The following is an 11,497-nucleotide window of genomic DNA, read 5'->3' on the forward strand; positions in this document are numbered from 1 at the left end:
TTGATGAAAATCTATTTCCATAAATCGATGTTCATTGACGCAGCAGCAGAAGATACTTCTGAGCCACCATGGATGGCGTACTGGACACAGAAGAGGCTGGTCAACAAGATTGCCTTTGAGGCAAAGAATGAAATGGTATGTAAAAAAAATCATTCCCCTTGAAATTTCGATTTAGTTGCTTTTAAATTATTGTGCTAACTAAATAAGTTTCTATTTTAGGACCTCGTAAAAAGAGTAGAGCTGAGGGAGGGAAGAGAAAGAAGAAAAGAAGGAAAACGAAGGGAAAAAAGAAGAAAGAAAAAAAAACCTGTCATCTTGCATTCATCTTTGGAAGAAGAAACTGATTTTGAATATGAGTATATTTCTCACCATGACTTATCAGAAACTATCTATTTATTTTAAGTTATATATTATTATTTTAACAAAACCTTTTTGTATGTATTGTAGAGAAGAAGAAATACAGAAAACACCACCAAAGAAACGAAAACAACCACAAAGAACGACAAAGGAAAAAAGCAAAAAAAAAGAAGATTGTTCAACTGGATTCATCTTCGCAAACCAAAACTGAATCTGAAGATGAGTAAGATTCATAAATTATTACTTTATTGTTATAAATATGTACTCCTTAAACAATTTTGGTTCATTTCTTAGTTTAATATAAGTTCATTTGGTTTCATTTCGCTTTAATTTGCTAATCTTGTTCATATGTGGTTGTTTAGTTAGTTTTTGTTCAAATCTAAACTAATTTTGGTTCATTTGTGAATTAATTGAAGTTCACTTGTGGTTGATCTTGTTCTCAAGTATTGATCAAATTTTTTATTCATTAAACAATTTTAGTTCATTTCTTAGTTTAATTTAGGTTCATTTGGTTTTGTTTCGCTTGAATTACTGAACTAGTTCATGTGTGGTTGTTTAGTTAGTTTTTGTTCAAATCTAAACTAATTTCAATTTATTTGTGAATTAACTGAGATTTACTTGATGCTGCTCTCAAGTATTGAACAACTTTTTTATTTCTTACAAAATTTCAGTTCATTTCTTAGTTTAATTTAGGTTCATTTGGTTTCATTTTGGTTCATTTCTTTTTAAATTAAGGTTCATCCTAATTTTAAATCAAAACTTTTTGTATGAATTTTCAAAAGAGAAGAAATAGAGGAGACAAGTAAAAAGAAAAGAAACGGCAAAAAGAATGAAGAAAAAAAATGACAATCCTGCAAAAAGAAAAGTTGCTCGGGATGAAACACAACGAAATGACTGCGAGTCGACAGACACGTGCTATGATTCATCACAGACATAAGATTCCGTTTCTTATATAAAGTTCTTTTTCTTTCTCTGCTAAGTTTTCCTAAAACCTGATGTAATTTCTTTAGTTTTACTAAATAATATTTATTAGTTTTGGTTAATGAGTAAGTTCTACTTAAAATTCTTTTTATTAGTTTTGATGCTATATCATAATAATTTTGGTTCATTTTGAAACAATTTTTTGTGTAATTTAGCTGCCTTCCAGATCCTCAACAGCAAGCCCCTATAGAAACTTCGACAAGGGAATCAGAGCAAGAAGCTCATGTTAATGAGTAAGTTCTATTAAAATCCTTTTTATTAGTTTTGATGTTATATCATAATACTTTTTGATTATTTTTGAAAACTTTCCTCTGTCATCTTGCAGTCCTCCCTACCTCAGCATTTAGAAGATGACTTTGCTGCACTTTTATTCTCCCTTGGCAAAAATCCACTGAGCTCTACACTAATAATAACACAAATTAAAAGTTTGGTGAAGGTGGTGATGGATGCTGGGGTGCCAGCAACATTTCAATATACGATGAAAACAAGTTCGGAGCTGAGTTTGAGCACCCTTGAAAAGTACAAGACTCCGGTAAAACAAAAAAAAGTAACAGAGGAGCTGAGAAAAAAATGTTATTAGTGGATGACGCATATCAAGACTGACAAAGATGGGTCAAGCAATAAGTTCGATATCATATTCCTATTGGACCACAAATCTCATTTAGAAGAGAGTAGATGCCACTTCTTGTCTCTAAGACCCACAGAACACGTAGAAAATATGGTAAATCTTCTGATATTACATTAACATTAATGATTTTCCTAAAAAGTTATATTTTTATATATCTAATAAATTTTGGTCATATAGGTGGTCTCCGCACTATGTATGTCAACAACAAAAAATGTCACAAATTTGATGAAGAAATATACTATGTTCCAACAGATATTGTGGTAAGCTATCATTAAAGTTTATCACTAACTTTGGTTCATTTTGATTATGTATGGTATGATAAGGGGATTTTATTTCGGTTCATTTTTCAGAATTTCATGTTAGCAAAGCATAACCACAAGTACATTGATCCAGACACTAAGAAGACCTTCCAAATCAGTGAATTTAAGGACTACCACCTTTTCTTGACAAAAAAACCAGCATCTCATCCATTTGTAAGTTGTGATTTTTAAAACTTCTTAAATAATTCTATCATTTGGTATCATTTAGACTGAAATATTCTATTATTTGTCCAAATTTTAGCTGTTTGCACCAATTTGCTATGGAGGCCATCGATGGTTGTGGATTGCTGATGTTCAGAAGAAGGTCTTTCATGTGCTTAACCCCAGAAAAAAAGATCATGTGTCTGTTGAAAGAGTAGCTTTAAATAAATTTATTCTAAGTTATTTACATAATACATATTTTTGTTGTAAGTTATCTCTTATTTCTAGACCTTTTGCTCTAATTAAATTATATCAATCACTTGTTATGTAACACCCTAATTTTTAGCACATCAAGATCGTACTAAAGGCTTAGGCGTTTCTTACCTCGTTACCTTTTTATTTTATACTATCTTTATTTATATCGAGCCTTTGCAAATACGAATTGAAACTTTAATTAAGAAAATGAAAAGTCTTCACTTAAAATCTCTTAATCTCAAATATATATATATATATATATATATTCACATAGCAATATATACATAGACTTATTCAAAGATCCTCAACTACAAGTCCTACCCCTATAAAAAGCCAAACAGTAAACGATAAGGGGAAAATAAAATCTAAGATTAAACCAAACATAAAAAGTATGAATACATATATGCATAAAGATTCGTAGTTCAGTCACGGCTCCGTGCCAAGGATTCGTGAACCTGTTGCTGAAAAGAAAATCTATAGGGGGGTGAGAACTTCGTCCTCATAGGTTCTCAGTAGTGACAGTGAATACTATGAGATTAAGGAAATAAGTTGCAAATAATTGCTTTATAACTTTAAAATAATTGCCATTAGAATTCCTCGAAACTTACTTTAAAGACTTTAGTTAGTTCTCTTTAAATTATATTATTCTAAACGAATTCCAGTTACGTCACTCAGTTTTTGAGTTACAGTAATCAGTTCTCGGCTATCTTAATCCTTGACACATACAAGTACCAATAAGCACAAGCACATACGCAACACAAACACACAAACAGTTAACACATAAATCAAATACAAGGAATTCACAAATAACATAGCACAGCATACAGGAACACTCAAGTAATTCACGCAATGCATATGATGAATGCATTTCCTATGCAGGCCATGGGCTCATATGTTAGTTGTCTACCTGCAACCCGACGTTACTCAGAGCGAACACCATATATGGTTTCTTTACTGTGTCAGTCAGACACAATTATCAGCATGGGCAAACCCATGTGGTCGCACGAAACTGGCTCTGCACGTTTCGCACAGATAAACCGACAAGTGTACTGGGTCGTCCAAGTAATACCTCAGGTGAGTGAGGGTCAATCCCACGGAGATTGTTGGTTTGAGCAAGCAATAGATACCTTGCAAATCTTAGTTAGGTGGATAGAAAATATGGTTGTCACGAGAAAAGCATAAAACAGATAAATAAATAAAGCGTTACTAGATAGGTGTGAAATCAATGGTATGAGAACGATTGAGGCTTCGGAGATGCTTCTTCCTTCTGGATCAACTTTTCTCACCATCTACTCCAACTTCTGATTGATTCATTCCATGGCAGGCTGTATATGATTTACACCGGGTCAGCGGTCATTAATTTCCTCTGCTTCAGATCAAACGCCGAGTCAGCGGTCATCCAATCTGAATGGGGGTGAAGCTCTAGCAGTCCATTCCCTTGGTAATCCTACTCAAAATACCACAGATAAGGTCGGATCTTCTAGATCAGAGAACGCTGCTTCATGAATTCTAGCCTATACCACAAAGGCCTTAATCTCCCCGCACCTCGGCTGAACTGATGTCTCGAGAAGTCCCCTACGAAGCCGTGGATTAGTCATCTAAGAGACGTATAATCAAGCTTGTGGTTCAGTACTATCCCGTTAAGGACTCGCAAGAACCCATGTAGAATGAAGATGATTGTCACGGGTCATCCGATTCATAAGTTTGAAGAATGAAGATACATCTTAGAATAGAATCAAGCGTAAATTGACGTAGAATAGTGATATTATTAATTCATAAGAATCAGCAAAGCTCCTAACCTTAACCTTAGAAGGTTAGTAATTCATACTATACATTTTTCAAAAATACAAAAATGCGGGAAAAAGATTGGAGGCCCTAAACAAGGGTGATATTCTCCTATAAATACTAATCTACTAACTAAGGATTACAAAAATAAGATAAACTAGTCTTGTAGTGCGAAAATCCACTTCTGGGGTCCACTTGGTGAGTGTTTCGACTGAGCCAAGGGTGTCTCCACGTGCTAGGACTCCTTAGGGGCATTGAACGCTGGCTTGGGACTCCCTTTTAGGCGTTCGATGCCAGCTGCTCCCCTGTGGGCGTTAGACGCTAGAATGAGGCAGGTGGATGGTGTTGAATGCCAGTTTTGGACCTTCATTTCCAAAGCAAAGTATGGACTATTATCTATTTCTGAAAAGCCCTGGATGTTAGCTTTCCATAGCCATTAAGAGCGTGCCATTTTAGCTTTTGTAGCTCCAAAAAAGCTCCTTTGAGTGCACGGATGTCAGATCCTGAAAAGCATTTGCAGTCCTTTCTCTATTTCTGAATCAGACTTTTGCTCAAGCTCCTCAATTTCAACCAGAAAATATATGAAATCACCATAAAACACACAAACTCAAAGTAGAATCCAAAAATGTGAATTTTGCACTAAAACCTATGAAAACACAATAAAACTTAAACAAAACATAATGAAAACAATATGAAAATGATGCCAAAAAGCGTATAAAATATCCGCTGATCAGAACATCAAACTTAAACTGTTGCTTGTCCCCAAGCAACCAAAAACAAAGTAGGATAAAAAGAAGAGAAGGATACAATAAATTTCAGAGTTTTCAATGAAGCTCAGTTTCAATTAGATGAGCGGGACTAGTAGTTTTTTTCTTCTGAATAGTTTTGGCATATCACTTTCCATTGAAGATCAGAATAATTGGCATCTTTTGGAACTTAGAATCCAGATGATAGACTCTCCTAGTTTAGTTCTTTTTTATTCTTGAACACTGCTTCTTTAGAGTCTTGGCCGTGACCCTAAGCGCTTTGTTTTCCAGTAATACCACTGGATACATAAACACCACAGACACTTAACTAGGTGAACCCTTTCGGATTGTGATTCAGCTTTGCTAGAATCCCCAGCCAATGGTGTCCACAGTTCTGAAGCACACTCTTTTGCTTTGGATCATGACTTTAACTGCTCAGTCTCAAGCTTTTCACTTGACACATTCACACCACAAGCATATAGTTAGGGAAGCAGCTCATTCGAACTGTTTAGGCCAAGATTTCATTTCTTTTAGGCCCTCCTAACCATTGGCTTTTTTCTCTTGCATTTTGGTTTTAAGAGCTATTGGCTTTTTCTTTTTTCTTTTTCTGCTTGCTTCTTTTTTTTTCGCATGCACCTCTATTTTTTTTTCTTTTATTGCTTTTTGCTACTTTTTCTTGCTTCAAGAATTAATTTTTAGATTTTTCAGATTACCAATAATATTTAACTTTTATCATCATTCTTTCAAGAGCCAACATTCTTAACTCCAACATGAAATATGCACTGTTCATTTTTAACTCCAACTTCAACTCATGTGGTCTCAAATGACGCGATGCATAAGCCACTACGTTTCGCTGTTGCATCAACACGCAACCCAAACCTGTAATACCCGGTCTAACCGAAATTAATTAAATAATGAGTTAAGTAGGAGCGAATATGGTTGGAATATTTGGCAATTGGAATTTGATGATTTAAATATGATATTTGGATTCAGTGAATTTTTCTGAGTCGGAAGACATAGTTTTCTACGTAAAAGCGCGCAGTGGAATTTTGATCGGCAGTACCGGCTGAGACCTGTCTAGTACTGCAGCTGAGAAAATTGATTATAAGTAAATAAGATTAAGAAATGAGGAATTATAATTAGGGGAGGTAGAAATATTTGAAGTGCGATTTAGAGCGCTAATCTTAAAGGTTTTGGTCCAAAATTGGGCCAACGGACAAAAACAAGTGAACTGGGCCTAAGTGGGCCCAAGATCCAACATATATAAACATTAGTTATGAGCATTTCAGCTCATTTTACCCTAAAAAGATAGGTTGGGGCGCTGAAATAGAGAAGAGAGAAGAGAAGAGAGAAAACCTAACTCTCTTTGATCTTCAAACCACCATAACTTGAGCTACGGAACTCCGATTGACAAGCCGTTTGCGGCCACGCGTCGCTCTTCTCATCCTCTACAATTATATCTAAGTTTTGTGGTGAGTAATTCACTGTCCTCTGCCCAGTTTTCATTTTTCTCTTCAAATTCAAATTTGGTTTGGGTTTTGAGAAAACCTTGTGATTTTGGTTGTTTAGGAGCACTCTAGTATGAGCCATGGGTGATATTCATCACAAACTTCAGTGGGTAAAGATAAGAAACCCTCCAACCCTTGTGAATTGTCATTTTTATGAGCCCTAGGTTGATGTATGTATGTAATATTGGTTATGTTAGTGCATTTGATGGTTTTGGTGCACAATTGGGAGATTGGTGTTGCTTGAGGAGCTTTGGTGAGGCTTGGGGCTAAGGTTGGTGGAGACTTCCAAAGAAGAGGCTCAATTGATTTGGCTACAAGAGGTACGGTTTAAGTTTCATTTAAGTACCGTGTGGTGTGATGAGACTTCATAGGCTAGATGCCCCTAGGATTAAGTTTGGATTGTGTAAATGGTTGGTGCTAATATGCATAGTTGGTATGTAATGTGAATTAATGATTGGGTTGAGAATTGTGTGGCCTTGAATGCTTGGTGTATTGAAAATTTGATGTATTGGGTAATGAGTATTGATTTGTGGTTTATGCCTTTAAATTATGAAATTGGGCCGGAGGCCGTAAATTTTGGGCCGGAGGCCGCAAAAAGGTAAGGAAGGTAAGTTGATGTGTATTGTATGATGACACAAGTGATTGGATGAATTTCAGATAATGAATATATGAATGATTGGGTTGGTTATTGAATAATGAGGTTTGAGGAGTTGAAGTGTGGAAATTGGTAATTTTGGGTGAAATTGTATAGATGAGGTATGTTTGATTTTGGTTGAGATATATTATGTGGTCATATATGTGAGTATGATTATTGATGCCTTGATGGTATGATAATGCATGAGAGATATGTATGTTGTGATATATGCTTGAGGAATGATTAAGGTTGATTTGTGGGTGAAACCATGTGACAGTGAGTATAATATTGATTATGTGTAATGATGATTGATTGGAAATAGTATTGTTGGAAATTGGGATGAGGAAAGATGTATGACATGTTAATGTGTTTGTAATTTAGCCATTTGTTTGAAATGGGTAAAGATGGTTATATGGCGGTTTTGTGAATCGTGGCAAAGCATTAATGTATGAGTTGAGGAGGCTTGATGTTGGTTTTGGTATATTTTGATTGATTTCAAAAAGGGTTGAAACTAGCATGTTTTGGTTGATTTTAAAAAGGGTTGAAAATGGCTTGTTTTGAAAAGGGCACCTTGCGGTTTTGTATGAAAACATGGTTTTTGGGCATACTTTGATGGGACATAACTTGAACTCTGGATCTTCGTTTTGTGCCAAACTTATTTAGAAGTGAAATTGGATCCGGGATGTCCATGCCGTTCGAAGAACGGGCGAAAAACGATTTAAAATGAGAAAGTTATGTCCGTTAGAAGATTGGGGGTTGAATCTGTGAATTCTGCAGCTTTTAACTTAGAAAATTTTTAGCAGAATGACCCCCCGTGCGTAGGCGCACTTGGCGCGTACGCGCCGTTCTTCGAGAAAGCACCATCCACGCATGCGCGTAGTGTGCGCGAGCGCGTCGATGCGCTGCATCAAATGCCCAGCCATTTTCCAGAGAGTTGTGCCAGAGTTGTGCCAGTTTTGTGCCTGGGGCGCAAGAGCACCCACGCGTACGCTTGGCTGACGCTTGCGCGTCGTTTGGCTATTTTCAACCCACGCGTCCGCACGTATGACGCTTGCACGTCGATGAGTCTTGTGGTCATCCACGCGTGCGCGTGGAGTACGCGTACGCGTGGCCCTGTTTTCATCCCAAAGTTGATTTTTGAGTTTTAAAAGCTAAATCTCATACTTCTAAGCCTCCGATCTCACCCTTATGTATTAAATCATTATGATATGCCTAGTAATGAGAAAGGAGCTAGGGGATGTGGTAACTTGCAAGTGAAGCAAGGGGAAAAGTTATGATCAATGGTGATCAACGATGATTATTTGAGATATGGAGGATGACGGTAGAAGTACTGTGTATGCCATGAGCCGAAGGGCTATATCTATTGATAAATGGCTGGTTCTTGATTGAACCATGAGCCGGATGGCTGAGTTATTGCCGGGTCACGGCAAAGCCATTATTGATTATGGCTGAGTATAAATGCATATATGATTAATGAATGAATGTGTTAAATGGATAATAATGGGAAATGTTGAAATGTGATGTGTAACCCCGGGTAGTAGGCAGTGGCGTTGTCCACTTGCTCCGGGTATGAGACGGAAAAGGATGTTAATGATAAATGAGTTAATTATGCAGTTTTGAATGAATGTAACTCTGATACCTGGGTAGTAGTAAGGGTTGGGGTTCGTCCCACTTGCTCCAGGTTAATGTTTGAGATTTGATAACAATGAGGATTAATAATATGAATTGAGATTGAATGAATATATGTTTGAGATACCTGGGCAGTAGCAAGGGTTGTGGTTCGTCCCGCTTGCTCCGGGTTAATGCTTAAGATACCTGGGCAGTAGCAAGGGTTGTGGTTCATCCCACTTGCTCCAGGTCAGAGATTGTGACACCTGGGTAGTAGCGGCAGTAGTGGTGAATCCACTCGCTCCAGGTTGAGCTTTTAAACACCCGCCTGGGTAGTAGCCGCAGTAGTGGTTGTTCCACTGGCTCTGGGTTGAGCGGGTAGTAGCAAGGGGGTTGTAGCTCAAACCTACTTGCTCCGCAAGGGGTGTTTCTGTCCAATGGTTAGCTACCAGGACATGTCGGGTTGGCTATATAACCGACAGATGATGTCATCAGCCATAGGGCAGGCATACATCATTTGCATATGTTTGAATTGTTTGGGTTTGCCTATTTGTTTTGGATTTCTACATCATATATGCTATGTTACCTGATTACGTGCTACCTGTTCTACTTGTACCTTATTTGTGTATTACTTGTCTGTATTGCTTGTGTTTGTACAACTGAGAGATCCCTCATGTTGGTGTCGGTGGATGTTGGGGGCTGTTCTTGATGAGATGAATTGATGGTGTGATTGCATGATGATGATGATTTTTGAATGAGATAATTTGAGCCCCCTGGGTAGACGCAGTGATGTGATTTCACTAGCTCCAGGCGAGGGTATGATGTATTGATATAGAGTTGCTGAGGCAGAACAACTGGTGATGGTTTTTCTTATGATTCTGAGTCCGATTCGTGGAAAAATCAGCGAGTTGGGAAACATGTGTAACATGAACTAGATTTAGTATCCCCTTACGACAGATGCCTATTTATGGATTAGTGAGAATCTAGGCTGGATACTTGGTGAAAAGGAGTTTAGGATGCTTAGTGAGTTTTTATTGCAGTGCATTGTATTTATTTGGCACTTTTACCGTACTAGGAACCCATGGGCCCGGGGTTCTCATTCCGTATATATCTCTTGTTTTTCATATACAGGTTCAGGTACTCAAAAGTGAGCGGCGGTTCGTCTGAGAGACGGCGAAGATATTTATTTTCTCCACTTTGTGTTTTTCTTAGAATCTCTCCACCTTTGTTTTGAAAAGATTATATTATGTATTGAACTCTTTGGAACTTGCCTATAGAGGCTCTTATGTTTCCTTTGAGAGAGATTAGGATATACTGTTGTCAACTACTTTCATACTATACCCTAGCCGGCCTAAACTTCGCGGGTCGCGACTAGTGGCTATTACTTATGTTATATATATCTATCCATTATCTATCTCTTAATCTCCTTTATGCCTTGTCCGTATATCGCTTTCGGCTTCACAGTTTAACTTTTCGTTGTCGAAACGTGAGTGATACGTCTTCGCGATTTTATTTCTTCTCCTTTCAGGCTTCTCGATTAATACTCCTTTCGAAATTACCTATATTTATATATTAAAAATCCACCTGAGAGTCATACCACCGTAATATCATTGACTTATGACTCGAGCATAAGGATTTGAATATTAGGGTGTTACAAAACCCTTCAACGAAGCATCATAGTACACTTCAAACGGCTCGTGCGGTTTCGGCAGAATCAAAACAGGCGCTGAAGTGAATTTCTCCTTCAAGGCTTGAAAGCTCTCCTCACAGTCCGTCGTCCACACAAACGGTACCTCCTTCCGAGTTAACTTAGTCATCGTAAAGTAATTTGAGAAAATCCCTTGATGAATCTTCGGTAATATTCGACCAAACACAAGAAATTCCTAACCTCTATTACCGTCGTCGGTTTTTCCCATTCCATCACTGCCTTCAATTTTGAAGGATCTACCGCTATTCCGCCCTTACTCATTACGTGGCCTAAGAACTTCACCTCTTCCTTCCAAAACTCACGCTTAGATAATTTTGCATATAATTTATGCTCTTTCAGAATTTGCAACACAATTTTCAAATTCTCTTCATGTTCTTCTATCGTCTTTGAGTAAACTAAAATGTCGCCTATGAATACTACCACAAGTTTGTCCAAAAAGGGACGACATACTCTGTTAATGTAATCCATAAACACAGCAGGTGCATCCGTCAAGCCAAAGGATATCACCGTAAACTTGTAATGTCCATAGCGCGCCCTAAACGTAGTCTTTGGAATGTCATCCTCCTTCACCCTTATCTGATGGTAACCAGATCTTAAATCAATTTTAAAAAATACTCCAACTCCTTGCAATTGATCCATTAAGTCATCTATCCTCGGCAACGGATACTTGTTCTTCACAGTTACTTTGTTCAACTATCAGTAATCCACGCAAAGTCGCATTCCCCTATCTTTCTTCTTTACCAATAAAACTGGCGCTCCCCATGGAAATATACTCGGTCGAATGAACCTCTTGTTCAGAAGCTCTTCCAACTGAGTCTTTAATTCC

The sequence above is a fragment of the Arachis ipaensis genome, chromosome B10, assembly GCF_059453495.1.
Source record: "Arachis ipaensis isolate K30076 ecotype BB chromosome B10, ASM5945349v1, whole genome shotgun sequence".
In the NCBI taxonomy this organism is placed as follows: Eukaryota; Viridiplantae; Streptophyta; class Magnoliopsida; order Fabales; family Fabaceae; genus Arachis; species Arachis ipaensis.